Source organism: Protopterus annectens, chromosome 3.part0, assembly GCF_019279795.1.
Source record: "Protopterus annectens isolate FY-2018-M chromosome 3.part0, PAN1.0, whole genome shotgun sequence".
In the NCBI taxonomy this organism is placed as follows: Eukaryota; Metazoa; Chordata; order Ceratodontiformes; family Protopteridae; genus Protopterus; species Protopterus annectens.
The window spans coordinates 570,225,970-570,241,292 of record NC_056731.1 but is presented as its reverse complement, the minus strand read 5'-3'; positions in this window follow the sequence as shown (position 1 = coordinate 570,241,292).

The following is a 15,323-nucleotide window of genomic DNA, read 5'->3' as shown; positions in this document are numbered from 1 at the left end:
TATAGAAAGGAGCTATAAGCCAGAGAAAATATGGTTAGGGTATAATAAAGTAATGAATTTAAAAGTGAATAAATAACAGAACATAATAATGCAGAAAACGAATGTAGAGGAAAAATAAAGTGAGTTATATTTTGTGTCTAAGTATACTAATTTTTCTAGCATTTTAGAGAAAATAGTTAGGTATTACTGGTCCTATATACAGAATGAAAAATCATATCTAAAAAAATTGTTAAACTTTGTTTTTCATATAAAAGAGGCAGGAGTCTTAAGGACATGTTAGTACATGGAAAATTTGAGAGACCAAAAAATATAGAAAATAATGTAGTGAGATATGGAACTTTTCCAAGTGACAATTGCACAGTATGAAAACACATAGTTGATAGTTTAGAAAGCATTAATGGAAAAAAAAATGATAGAAGAGGCAGCTTCACTTGCAAAAGTGAAAAGATTATATATAGTTTAAAATGTCCTTGTGGATTGTTTTATATTAGAGAGTGCAAGAGAAGTTTTGCTGTAAGATTAAAAGAGCACATAAGGGACATCAAATAGCAAAGATTTCAGAGTCCTGTAGCTATGCACTTTAAGGAACACCATAATGGAGACCCACAGGGATTGCAGGCAACTGTTTTGGAACAAGTAAATACTAGGTATAGTACTGATGAAAAAATTAAGGAACATTTAAGAAGGAAGGAAGCAATATTTATTTTAAAATATGATAAATGTTTCCAAGAGGTTTGAATAGGGAATTCTCTTGGATGCATTTAATGCAAGAAGGTTAAAAAGAATATTAAATGCTAACCTTTTTTCTTAATTGGATGATTATTTAATTGATCAAATGCATGCTTTTAAGTGTATGCTTACCAGTAGAAAGATGTACTCTGAAAATACTTTTCTGAAAGCTGAGGCACCAGAGAAGTGTTACTTGCTCTTAATGGTATAAGAGTTTGAAGTTTTGCTGTTAACATTTACTACAGATGTTATTATTTTATTTTAATAAATCAGTCTGTGTACTAAACTGAGTGAATACATCTGCCCTGGAACTTGTGGTGTGAGGTTTAGTTTGTTCTGCAGTGTGATGCTTCATCTTACAGATTGTCCCTGCCCATAAGGGACATAGGCACTAACCCAGGTGAGAATTTGTGATCCCCCATCCATTGATCCAAACTGCATTAAAGAGGGCCAGGGAAGGACTCTGCTTAATGTAAAAAGGAAGCCTGTTCCAAAGAAGGGGCAATCTCTGAGACATATATCTGTCTCTCCAGCATGTTTTGTTTGAGTTGCTGGCTAAGTTTTAATCCCTAGATCGGGTGACCCTCATGCTGTTTGACTTGTGGATGTGTAGCAGCTCCATCAGGGCTGGATTTGTGACTGCCTTGTAGGTCAGGTATAGATCATAAGTTCATAGGTTCATTAGGAGTTTACTGGGTTAATGGCATTACAGCCCTTACAAGCCTAGCCATATTTATTTTGAGTTGCCTCAATTGCTGATTTCCATATAATTGTAGGGCTGCTGTTTGCCAGTTGTCATAGGTTCATAGGTTCATAGGTTGGTACTAGGCTATCGGCCCTAGGGCCTATACAAGCCTAGCCATAACAATTCCCTGGCTATTTATTCCCACACTATTAACTTCCCTGGACCCCTGTCTAGCAGGGTGACTGACAAGATCCCTGGGGTGAATTTCCTTTCTCCCAACCAGTCGTCAAGGTTCCTTTTGAAGACAGCCAAATAGGCGCTCTGCTTGACATGTATGGGCAGTCTATTCCAGAGTCTGGGGAGTCTCTGGGTCAGGTACCTATCCCGCCAGCATGTTTTGTTTATTGTGATGACTAGGTTTAGATCCCTGGAGTGTGTGGTTCTGAGGGATTGGGATTTCTTTAAGTCTAGCATGTCCGACAGCTCTGGGTTTGACATGGCCTTGTATGTTAAGCAGAGATTGCCTCTGAGTAGACAATATGCGACTGAGTATAGCTGGAGTTTTTAAGGCAGTCAGTGTAGGGCATCTGCTTTAGGCCTGTAATTCTTTTAGTGAGGTATTTCTGCGGCCTTTCCAGTTGTTGCAGATGTCTTGAGAGGTACATACCAAACAGGTCATTGTATTCTATAATGGGTCTAATGAGGGATGAGTACAGTGGGACAATGACATCCTTTTTCCTGGATGAAAAGCACTTAGTGATGAGGTATGCCACATATAAGGATTTCCTGACTGTTGTGGCAATGTGGTTATCGAAGGTGAGACCACTGTCGACCTGTGTCCCCAAGTCTCTTATCACACTTTCGGTGTTTAGTGTACTGCCACCTATGTGGTAATTTATGGGTACATGTTTTTTCCCAAAGGGGATAACTATACATTTCTTGGCATTGAGCTTGAGCCCATGGCTCTGGCACCAAGCATCTGTTTCTGTAAGGCCCATTTGTAGAGTATCCACATCATTTGGGGATTCAATAATGGCTCCCAGTTTGCAGTCATCTGCAAACGTTGTTAGCCAGAGTCCCTTAGTGTTGGCCTGTACTTCAGAGAAGTAGATGACATACAAGAGCAGTCCAGGACTGAACCCTGAGGTACTCTACTTGTCATGTGTCTGGAGCCGGATTTAGAGTTGTCTACTTTTACAGTGTGGGTTCTGTCAGTAAGCCAGTTGGCAACCCATCAAGTGACATAGGGATTTATGCCCAGCTTAGTAAGTCTGTCTATGATTCCAGAGTGGGGGATGTGTCAAAGGCCTTGGCGAGGTCCAGATAGGCTGTGTGGACCGCCTTACCCTCGTCCACAGCTCTGGAGACTGATTCAAAGAAGTCAATCAGGTTCAGGAGACAAGATCGGCCCTTCACAAACCCAAACTGGGTGGGGTCCAGTGTTTGAAGGGTGCCAATGTCTTTGTTTATAAGTTGCATGACAATACATTCCATGACCTTGCAGATCAGGCTCATCAGACTGATGGGGTGGTAGTTCCTGGGATCCAAGGTGGATCCCCGCTTGTGGAGTAGGATAAGTGTAGCTGTGTGCCACTCAGTGGGCATGAAGCCTGAGGTGAGGCTATGATTAAATATGACACTTAGGTGAGGTGCCAGTTCATTTTGTAGTTCATGTAGTACACAGCCCGGGATGTCATCTGGTCCCATGGATGCTGTAGTCTTAGCTTTGGAGAGTGCAGTTTTTACCTGTGTGGCTGTTATTATTGGAATTTAGCAATCTTCTGGTATTGAGATGGGCCATTTAGGTGGTGAGAGGGGGGGGTGAAGTTGGCACTGAATTGATCTGCCAAGATATTGGCAATATCCTTGGGATCAGTATATTTAATGCCATTCTGTTGTAGTTCAGAGCAGATCTGAGCGCTGCCATTTAGATTCTTGACATAGTTATAGAATGCCTTGTGGTTGTCTTTGGAATCTTTGGCAATTTTATTGTCATAACTAGCTTTGGAGGATTTTATGAGGGATCTCAGCTTCTTACTTAGGCTGGTAAGGAAGTCTTTTGCATCCGGGGATTTTCCTCTTTTCTGCAACAGTTTCTTCATTTTGTTGTAAAGTTTGTTTATGGCAGGGGACCACCAGATTCGCTTACTTTTTTTTGGAGGAGAGCATCTTGGTTCTATTTGGGATGGCACGATTCATGCATGAGTGGATGTGGTCATTCAGTGCCTTAGTGTAGGACTCAGCAGTCGAACATTCAGTTCCTTTGCATTTTTGTGAGCTATGGGACTATGAATACCACCCTAGATCTTAATGTATTGGGTGACTTTATTATTTTATGTAATACTTCCATAGTTGGTGTTTTGAGTATTGATGCCTATATTCCTGGCTGTCACTGCTGTACATATATTACCTCTTGTGATAGTGCTGCATCTGTCACCTCATAAAGTGTATGAAAACAATTTTCCATGTTCCACCGGTGTCGGAAATAAGTAGCATATATTTAAAATTAATATCCACATGAATAAGGGCATCTTTAGTTTTTGCATATATTTAAAATTAATATCCACATGAATAAGGGCATCTTTAGTTTATGTTTTATATGATAGCATTATACAGTTGATTAGGTATGAGCACTTATTACAACTATGAATGTCTTTATTTAACATGTCTGATTCACTGGTATACATTTTACATGTTTCAGATTACCATAAAAATCTATTAAATTTCTTCGATAAAATGTATCCATGTACAAGTAATATACAGTAGTTTCCATATAGAGTAATTCTAGTTATATTTATTTATTTATTTATTTGACATTTGTTGACCGGGAATGTCTGACTGAGCTTGTGCCCTTTTTCAGCAAAGGCCCAGGGAGAAAAGCTCCACAAAGTATTGCATACACCATAAAAATGTTTACAAACAATACAGTATGCATGAGGTAATATAAATATGCATTATAATGCTTGGATTCACAATTGTAACATGAGGGTTTAAGGTATTTACAAAAAAGGCAATAAAACCAAATGCTAAAGTCTCTGATACATCTCCAATACATAAGGACTTCACCGTATAGAGGGGAAGTAATGACAACTTAGAGTTTAAGAAACAAGTATAGAAGCATATACATCAGTAATCAGAAGCAGAGGGGATGATGATAGAGAGAGCGGATGATAGAAAAAGTATGGCTATGGATAAAAGAGGGAAAATTAAACTTTTTGTTTTTAATTTGCAAATAGAGGAGAATAGTAGTTAGAATCAAGTGAAATCTGAGAAAGGGGAGTAAGCTAAGTGGGAAAAGAAGGGAGGGAGGTAAATATGAGTAGTGGAGAAACTGAGTGAAAAGTTATTCGGAGTTAGATTTCTGTAGGGAGAAGAATTAAATACAAACTGAGAAGGGAATGTATGCAAAGAGGGACAGGTGATTAAGTTAATGGTGGTTGTGTACAGGAGCAAGTCCAGGTATTTGTAAAGTGGACTTTTAGGGTGATTTTAAATTGATGCATGTTTTCTCAACCTGATTTAATTACACTGTACTGCTATCCATAAAACTATTGCTTGGGAGTTTTCTAAGCCACATTAACTAAAGAGAAGTTTCTTGTGTTAGCCCAAATGCACAGCCTTAAATTGCTATCATTGATGTTACATCAATTTGAATTCAAGTTAAAGTGAAAATATTAACCCTCGCTACTATGATTGAATCATCTGTAGCAGTTTTAACTATATTACATACAGATGATTGCAAAAGTTTTTTTTCTACCATTCCTTTTGGCTGTAATTAAGGTCTCATCATATAGAGCTGTTCTTCTGATTCCAAACTCTGCAATCATTTATTTTAGTTTCTTTGAAACAGTCACCAAGGCCATTGATGAGGGGAAGGTGGTCCACACAGCCTACCTGGACCTCGCAAAAGCCTTCGAGACAATATCCCACTCGGGCATTATAGATAAGCTCACCAGCTGAAATATAAACCCCTATGTCACTAGATGGGTTGCAAACTGGCTCAAGGACAGAACCCACATGGTTAGAATTGCTGGAGCCATGTCAGACTCCAAACCAGTTACAAGTGGCATCCCACAAGGCTCAGTCCTGGGACCTCTCTTGTTTGGTATATATTTCTCAGAGGTACAGGCCAACACGGAAGGACTGTGGCTGACCAAGTTCGCAGATGACTGCAAACTGGGCACCATAATCGACTCTCCAGCCGACACAACCATCCTCCAAAAGGGCCTCATAGAAACAGACAACTGGTGCCAGAGCCATGGCCTCAAGCTAAATGCCAAAAAGTGTATAGTCATCCCCTTTGGCAAAAACAAAGTGCCCACAAATTACCACATACATGGTAATCCATTAAGTACGGAAGAAGTAATTAGGGACCTGGGGACCCAAGTTGATAGCAATCTCTCATTTGACAACCACGTGGCCAAAGTGGTTAGAAAAACATTTTATATAGCCCACCTAATCATGAAGGGATTCACATCTACATCAGGGGAGGTCATTGTGCCTCTTTACTCATCCCTCATCAGGCCCATAATTGAGTACAATGCCCCTTTTGGGATGTACCTTACCAGACACCTGCAACAACTGGAAAGACTCCAAAAGTACCTAACCAAGAGGATCAAAGGGCTCAAACAGATGCCATATGCTGCCCGGTTAAAGAAACTCCAGCTCTACTCAGTGGCATACCGCCTGCTCAGAGGCAATCTGTGCCTGACATATAAAGCCATGCCCAACCTGGAATGAATGGACATGCTGCACCTCAGAAAATCCAAATCCCATAGAGCTACGTGCTCGAGAGACTTGAACCTCAGCACTGAAATAAATAGGACATGCTGGAGGGACAGATTCATAACCCAGAGGCTCCCTTCACTCTGGATTAAAATCCCAGTCCGGGTTGGGCAGAGTCCCTCATTGACTCTCTTCAAGAGGAATCTTGATGAGTGGATGGGAGATTGTAGGTTTACCCCGGGTATCACTTCTGTGTCACTGTTAGACAGAGGCACAGTATACTAACCTCGAAAAAGGGCATAGCAAAATTAATTTAAAATGGGTGGCGAAAGCCAAACACACTCTGGCTAGGCTTATAAATGCCCTAGGGCAGATAGCCTAGTATGAACCTATGAACCTATGAACCTTCAGTGGACCAATATTTATAAAGTTCAATAATACTTGAGTTTGCATTTACGTTATACTGAATATCTAGACAATTACTTCCATATTCTGTGTTATTTGGTCCCACTGTCTGAGGATACAGATGTGGTATATATGTGAGTTTTCCATAGCCAAAAGCACTTTTTAACACAAAATTATACATAATAGAGCATATGCAGCTAATCAGAGAATAAATAGATAGATAAATAAACAGATAATAAAATAAACACATGCAGTCATATTCATTAAAAAGCAAGATAGAAGAGAATAAGATTCCAAGCAAAACATGCTGTACTTTGCATATAGTTTAATAATATGTAAGCCCTGCAATAAATTATTCCTCCAGATTTACTAATATTCCATGCAGGACTAGTCTAGTCCTGCACAGAAGTGGCCACTTAGGAGCAGGACGGCAGCGCACCATGCATATTAATGAATGTACGCTGCCTGACCTCCTAGGCATACATGAAGTGTGTATGAGTGCAGGGGGTGTCTGAGAGCAGGCCTCTCAGAATAAACATACCCCTGCAAAGTAGAACAGCAGAAAGTGGAAATAAATGAGTGAGGCTGCTCATAGGTGTCCGCATATCCCCACCAACACTCCCCCATGTGTACAACAGCAACAGTACATATAAATAAACCGAAGAAAACCTGTTATATTTTTCTTAAATCTGAGTACAGCTAACTGTAGGTGCACGGGTGTGCCCATTGCTTAGGTATGGTTAAAGCAGCTTAAAAGGCTGAAGAGGATAACAAGGAAGATATATGCAAATGAAACATCACAGCAATAGTGTAGTGGGCAGGGTGTCCACCTAACAAGCAGGCATTACCGGTTCAAGTCCCACTGCAGCAAATACCATTCTCCATGTGAAATCTGTATATGAACATTTTTTTCTCATATATTTGCTGTATAACCTACTAAATAACATTTAAATGTGAATTGGACTACTGTATTAATAAGGCACTAGTAAGCAGGTTTAAGCACAAATAAGCAGTAGTAATCATATATAAGCACTAGTAAGCGTGTTTAAGTGTGTTTGCACAGGGGTAAGCATTACCTACACAGATTAAGCAAAGTAGAAGGTAACTGAGTGTTAGAAAGTGTAACCGGAGGTTAGCAGTGCTTAGTTCCACACAAACCTGCACAAACCCACTTACAACTGATGTAAAGTGCCTTAATCACTCAGCATCCAACTGCCGGTGTTCTGCACCACCAAAAAAATAAACAGCTCCTGCAAGGCTTGAATCAAGGACCCTGCACACCATAGACAAATGGATTTACCACTAAGCCATGACAAATACAAATAAATTCAATGTTTTCAGAAACATATCATCCAGTCCAGTTATGCAACAGCACAGAGAATGTATACCTACAGCTAGATGGACGTGTGTATGCAGATATATTACTATCTAAATGGATACAACATATCTATAGATGTAGTCACACACACATATATATATATATATATATATATATATATATATATAAATAAATAAATGTATATATATATATATATATATATATATATATATATATATATATATACAAATATATGAACAGATATACATGCAAATGCCGACAGCTACACATATATATGTAAACATCCATACGTCCACATAGACACAGCAAGTTACACATATGTACGCAGATAAATGTCCCCATAGGTATATACAGACACAGTTAGAAGTATGTAAGCAAATATATACACCCACAGAGCTATATATGGTCAGACATCTGTAGATAGCAATGGTAGATTAACAAACACATATATGTCCACATGCACTGTGAAAGGCCTTGACAGGCCCCAAACAATATACGTTACATACAAATTGGCATACCCCTCTCCAGATAAACATGTCCGCCCTGCAAAACACTACCAAGCTCAATGTAATGTACGTGTGTCATTGAATTAGGGATTTAAATTAGCCCTTGGTCATGTTCCACATGTTGACATCACATCTCCCTCTCCCCCACTCACTAGGTGGCACGAACAGTACAGGTCCATCCAACCAAGGCCATCCCTGACTCATACATTCATTACCCACAGTTCTGCTTCCCCCCACCCGCTGCGCACATGCAGTCACCATCTCAACCCTGGTTACCGGCCCGTAGCTAACACACCACCACACATTGCTCCCCCTCCACACCCCCAACTCTCAAGACCCATCCCTTATGTTATCTCGACCCAAGTATCCTAGGTCTGGCATACACCGTAGTCCATGCACATAGCCATGGGTACCTATGTAACTCTGGGTGTAGACGAAAGTTGTATACCCAATGTTCGGGCTGCCTCACATGGGATGAATGATTACCTGATGCTAACAATAGATTTCATGTGTGACTCTGTGTACACTAATGGATTTAGTTGTTGGTATTGCAAAGCATGCATGGCACATAAGGTTGACCGGTATGCACATGAAACAGTACCCAGCAATAACAGGCAACATGACAGGATATGTAGCTAAATATGTAGAGGTATGTGTGTGTATATATACCCATAACTGCATGGAGATATACCACTCCCTCTCTGTAGTACAAATGTATACATACATAGACAGACATATATATAAATACCCACGTATAGATATATACATATGCAGACACCCATGCATCCACAAGTCGTGTTTTATATATGTATATATATATATATATATATATATATATATATATATATATATATATATATATATATATATATATGTGTAGATATATATATATATGTGTGTGTGTGTGTGTGTAAATATACACAGATATATATAGCTAGGATATGATACACCAGTTAAGAATTACATATGTTCACAGGCTGTGCCAATGGGGGTGAGGGGCCCAATCAACAAACGTTTAACACATAGCATCAACCCCCCCAGCTGGACAGGTGAACTATACAAACACACAATAAAAGTAAACAAACCAGTGCTTCCAATACTACAGGCAGGATACCACCAGTGGGAGAGACCTGCCAAGTCTAATCTTGAAACAAAGACAAGAATGTCCCTTGCGGGATAACCCAAAAATTTTATGCACATTCGGGTTTCCAGCCATTACACAGATAATCTACGGCAGGGCATGCATTTTCCCGGGCTACAAGGTTGGGGAGGCCTGATGATAAATTGGATGAGACAACGTACATGATGGGTCCCGAGAAGTGGAGAGTGGGCAGTGCGTAATGGTGTGTTTAGACTCGACCTGCACCCGGAGTAAGGAAGAGTGCTGAAGAAGAGGTGCGGGGGGGACAATGGGTATAAAATTATGGGCATGAAATTATGGGCCTAGACGTTCAGGTATTGGCTGGAGCAGTTCTATGTGGACTGCTCCAGGGATGTAAGCAATAGTGTGCATTGGGCAGAGCTGATGCCTAATGAGCAGCCACGCCCGGTACGAGTCCCACTGTAGCAAAGTCTAGTTTACAAGGCAAAGAACAGTATAACCAGATGTGTTGTTGCAAACCCACTAAATGACACCAAAGAACACATGGTGGCAACACCACACTGTAGGCATGTAAGCTGAACTAATTGGAATCACAGGGTATTATTGCTGTCCTCACCCCTACCCAGGGGTGTGAGTGTCCAAACCTACCCCCAAATGCAGGGTATATACACAGCTGTCGCTGTAAAAGAAATGGCCAGCTGTGGACCTTCCCATCAGCCTTCCTGTACATCCCTGGACATGTCCCCTACTATCAGCCCCTCTGTGTGGCCCAATAACACCACTTACCTATCGACCCCTGTTTCATTACTAGTAATGTTCACAGTGACAAGTAGGTGACACCCTCCTCACAACTATATTGGCAGAATCTGGAACCCCCAACCCATGTGTATTACCGCAGCTATCCCACACGACACATGTAAATAACACATGAAGGGAAACCTCAAGCACACTTGGTTCACCACCTGCTCACCACCTGGTGAAGTCCAACCCCCAACTAACACTCCATACCCCTACACCAGCTAGTGAACCCGATACCTCCTGTCCTGCCTCACATACAAATCCCAACATCCTGCAAATCTGCAATACTGCTCCCCCACCAATCAGTCCAATGGCCTAATATACAGTTAAAATGTCCCCCCCTCCACCTACCTACCTAAACCTTCACTATTCACATCTACTCTACCACACAGGTATGGCATAACTAAACCTAACCCGAATACCTGAGTGTTACCTATCCAGAACTGCTAAACTGGAATTCCACTTCACCTTACAGTGACCTTCGTCAACAGTCATACCCGACATGTACACCTGACTTAAGCATGTATAATACCAACATGTTAATGAAGTAGTACGGGGGTATGTGGCAGCAAGTGGGATTATGCCTGTTTGGGCAGCAGTAAGCAATGCCCACACTAGTTAAGCAATGTGGAGGCCAATCCAGTGTAAGACGCCATAACTGGAGGTCAGCAAGTCTGAGCCTCGTACACACCAGTGCATACACACCTACACTTCCCCCACAGTGCCTTAGGCACTCTGTAGCCAATAGCTCTCGCCGTGCCCAGTATCAAAATAATCAGCACGCCCAGGCCCCCCACACCCTGCACACTATAGTCCAAGTGAGTTACCACGAAGGCATGGCAGATATACAATCAGCTGCTGTTATCACAAACATATCATCTAGCACAGTCAGTTAACAGGAATGGAAATGTATGTAAGTACGTATGTAAGTATGTAGATTAATACCAGCAAACATGTGTGCATTGCTGAATTAAAGTATTCTGAGCAGTCTGTGAGTATCAATGAACAGTGCCTGTCCAGACATGCTGTGAGAACAGTAGTCTTGCATAATACTGAAGAGAGGAATGAAAAACAGGGCAAGCTGTGATGGCGTGCTTCATCCATGGAACCAGAAGAAGAGGCTGGTCTGGTGTGTGAGCAAACCACTACTTCTCAAACCCCTGGCAAGATGCTACCAGTGGGAGAAACGGTGTAGACCAGCAAAGTCTACTCGTGACACAACAGGTCTTTTCCTGGCAGGACAAACCAGACTTTGTGGGTCACAAAGATGTTTCCAACAGTACTGGAGGAAGATCAAGGGAAGGCTCAAACGTAAGTGGACTAAACAGATGAAGAGCCTGCAGAAGGTTGCATCGAGACAGTATAATGGAGGAGTACCGAGATGTGCAGAGAGGGAAATGTGTGGAGGTGTGGTATGGCAGGGCTAGCAACTGCAGAATGGATGGATGTTGTGTACGTGGAGCTTGGGGGCCGGGGAAAGGGAGAATGGGTATGACATTAAGGTAGAAATATGCAAATGAAATCGAACAGCAATAGTGTAGTGGGCAGAGAATCTGCCTAACGTGCATGCATTCCTGGTTCGAGTCCCAGTGCAGCACATTCTATTTTCCATGTGAAATCTGTATATCAACATCGTTTTGCTGTATAACCTACTAAATGACATTTATACTTGAACAGGAGTACTGCATTAAATGCCATGTGACGTGTCAGTGTCATAATGAATAAGGCACTAATAAGAAGGTGTAAGCACAAATAAGCAGTAGTAAGCATAGATAAGCAGTATTTTGATGGAGATGAAAAGTCTGAAACACGAACGTGTCAGCACAAGTGACTGACTTCAATCTTAAGACCATCCATGTATATATATATATATATATATATATATATATATATATATATATATACATATATATATATATATATATATATATATATATATGTGTGTGTGTGTGTGTGTGTGTGTGTGTGTGTGTGTGTGTGTATGTATGATTCACAAATAAGCATATGATAGCACTTGAACCTAGATAGATAAATATGTCCGGTGTAGTGTATATATCCATATATATATATATATATATATATATATATATATATATATATATATATATATATATATATATATATCTATATATATATATATATATATATATATATATATATATATTTGTACATATATACATACACATAGATATATGCATATACATATCTAGATCTATATCAATGTCCATATCTAGCTCTCTATATATATGAGGGTTTCACATATATAATTATGTATATATCTATATATATCTATATATATATATATATATATATATATATATATGTATATATATATATATATATATATATATATATATATATATATATATATATATATATACATACAGATAGACATGTGTTTAGCATTTGCAAATGTGAACAAACTCCTGATACACTCAGTACAACATACCAGACCATAAGCACAGTTAATGGGGGTGGGGGCACGAATGCGGAACACCTGGTAATTACTGCTTTGTAACACCCCCCCCCCACCCCTAATGGATATGCTGTGCAATCCACTATCCAGCACATGCAGTACATGATGTCAGGACCCTTAACAACACAACAACACAACTACAATGCTCCAACAGTAATCCAAGTCACCTGTACATGTCAGGGCAATATCTGTAACATATCATGCAGAAACGTCAGTCTACCGTAGGGAATGTACAATGTGGAAGGGATACACTACAACAGTACAGATATGCACACACATCTATACATTGACAAGTATGCTCAGGTATACATATATCTATATGTATATATATATATATATATATATATATATATATATATATATATATATATATATATTTATATATATATATATATAGATAGATAGATATGACGTATGAGATATATAGGACCATACACATATACACCAACAAAAGGTATTAGTAGCCATACATATGTAGAAGTAGTGTGGATGTACTGGGTGCTAAGTATATCCCTCACCCACAAGCCCTGTAACTGGTACCTGTGACATGCAAGGCCCACACAAAACAGTAGTTGCAGACAGTGCGGATATATAACATACTATGCTGTCCAGGCCAAGCCCTTCAGTTCGTACAACTGTAGACAAAGGATTTGCCATCAAGATAAGAAACAATAAACAATAACAGATGTAGTTCAGTAGCTTCCAGTTAGACCCTGTAGTCAAGGCCAAGAGGGGAATTTATTACCTGTGGTAATGTCTATGTATCTGTCACATGTATGGACCCTGACCAACAATTGTTGTGAAAGTCCACGATATGACTGGGATGATAGCAGGAATGCTAGCAGTAAATAATGATAGGCAATGGCCGAACAACCTCTAACCGTATCACAGCAGGACAAAGCCAGCCATATATGTGGAGGACAGAGGCAGGAACACAGGGCCATACTCACAATATTGCTGTTACACACCCTGCAAATTGCTGGTGTTACAGGATTTGTTGCAACATACCCTTAATAAGACATAAGGAACACAAATGGATGTAGTTATGTACTGATAGAACACACCCGACAGATTGCCGAGGCTATATCTAGGACAAGACCTGTGTGGTGCACAGGCAAAAGCAAACAGACAATCCACTGGCCATCATGTGGATAGGCCCACAGTTGAGAGCTATGCAGACAGACTGCATTCCATACTAAACTATTATGTACACGCAAACACTGCAAGACCAGCAATATACAATGCACATAACAACACTACTAACTCTGTCTGTAGATCTGGAACCTCTTACGATTGTGTAGTTAGCCTGTGTCTGCAAGTCCTGCTGTAAGAGGTACTGCAACCTGCTGTCTGTAACACTGCTGTCCACATACAGGAAGGATGTCCTCCGTACTGGAAAGGTGAAGGGACAATGCCCACATGAGTCAGCAATTTATAGTACTGGGTTGCCATGACAGTGGTTAACTGAATCACTACACAGCAGGCTGCACACAGTTAGCAACTGTTCATAGGTTCATAGGTTCATAGGTAGATACTAGGCTATCTGCCCTAGGGCATTTATAAGCCTAGCCAGAGTGTATTTGGCTTCCGCCTCCCTATTAGATTAGCCTACTGTGCCTCTGTAAAGTAGGTCACAGAAGGTACCCTTTTAAGATTAGTTTACTGTGCCTCTGTCTAGCAGGGACACAGAAGAGATCCCAGGGGTGAATTTGTGATTTCCCATCCATGCATCCAGATTTTGCTTGAAGAGGGTCAGCGAGGGGCTATGTCTAACATGAATTGGGATTCTATTCCAGAGTGAGGGGAGCCTCTGGGAAATTAATCTGTCCCTCCAGCATGTCCTATTTATTTTTGTGCTGAGGTTTAGGTCCCTGGAGTGTGTAGCTCTAAGGGACTTATTTTTTGAGGTAGAGCATGTCCATTAATTCTGGGTTTGACATGGCTTTGTACATCAGGCATATATCGCCTCTGAGTAGGCGGTAAGCAACTGAGTAGAGCTGGAGTTTCTTTAGTCGAGCTGCATAGGACATCTGTTCGTAGCCCATGATTCTCTTGGTGAGGTACTTTTGGGGTCTCTCCAGTTGCTGCAGGTGTCGGGTAAGGTACATCCCAAAAGGGGCATTGTATTCAATTATGGGCCTGATGAGTGATGAGTAGAGGGGCACAATGACCTCTCTTGATCTAGATGCGAACCCTTTCATGATAAGGTGGGCTATATAGAAGGTCTTTCTAACCACTTTGGCAACGTGATTATCAAAGGAGAGATTACTATCTACGTTGGTCCCCAAATCTCTAATTACTTCTTCCGTACTTAATGGATTACCACCTATGTGGTAATTTGTGGGCACCTTGTTTTTCCAAAAGGGGATGACTATGCACTTGTTAGCATTTAGCTTGAGGCCATGGCTCTGGTACCAAGCATCCATCTCTGTGAGACCCTTTTGGAGGATGCTTGTGTCAGCTGGAGATTCAATTATGGCCCCCAGTTTGCAGTCATCTGCGAACTTTGTCAGCCATAATCCCCCCGTGTTAGCCTGAACCTCAGAGAAGTATATATC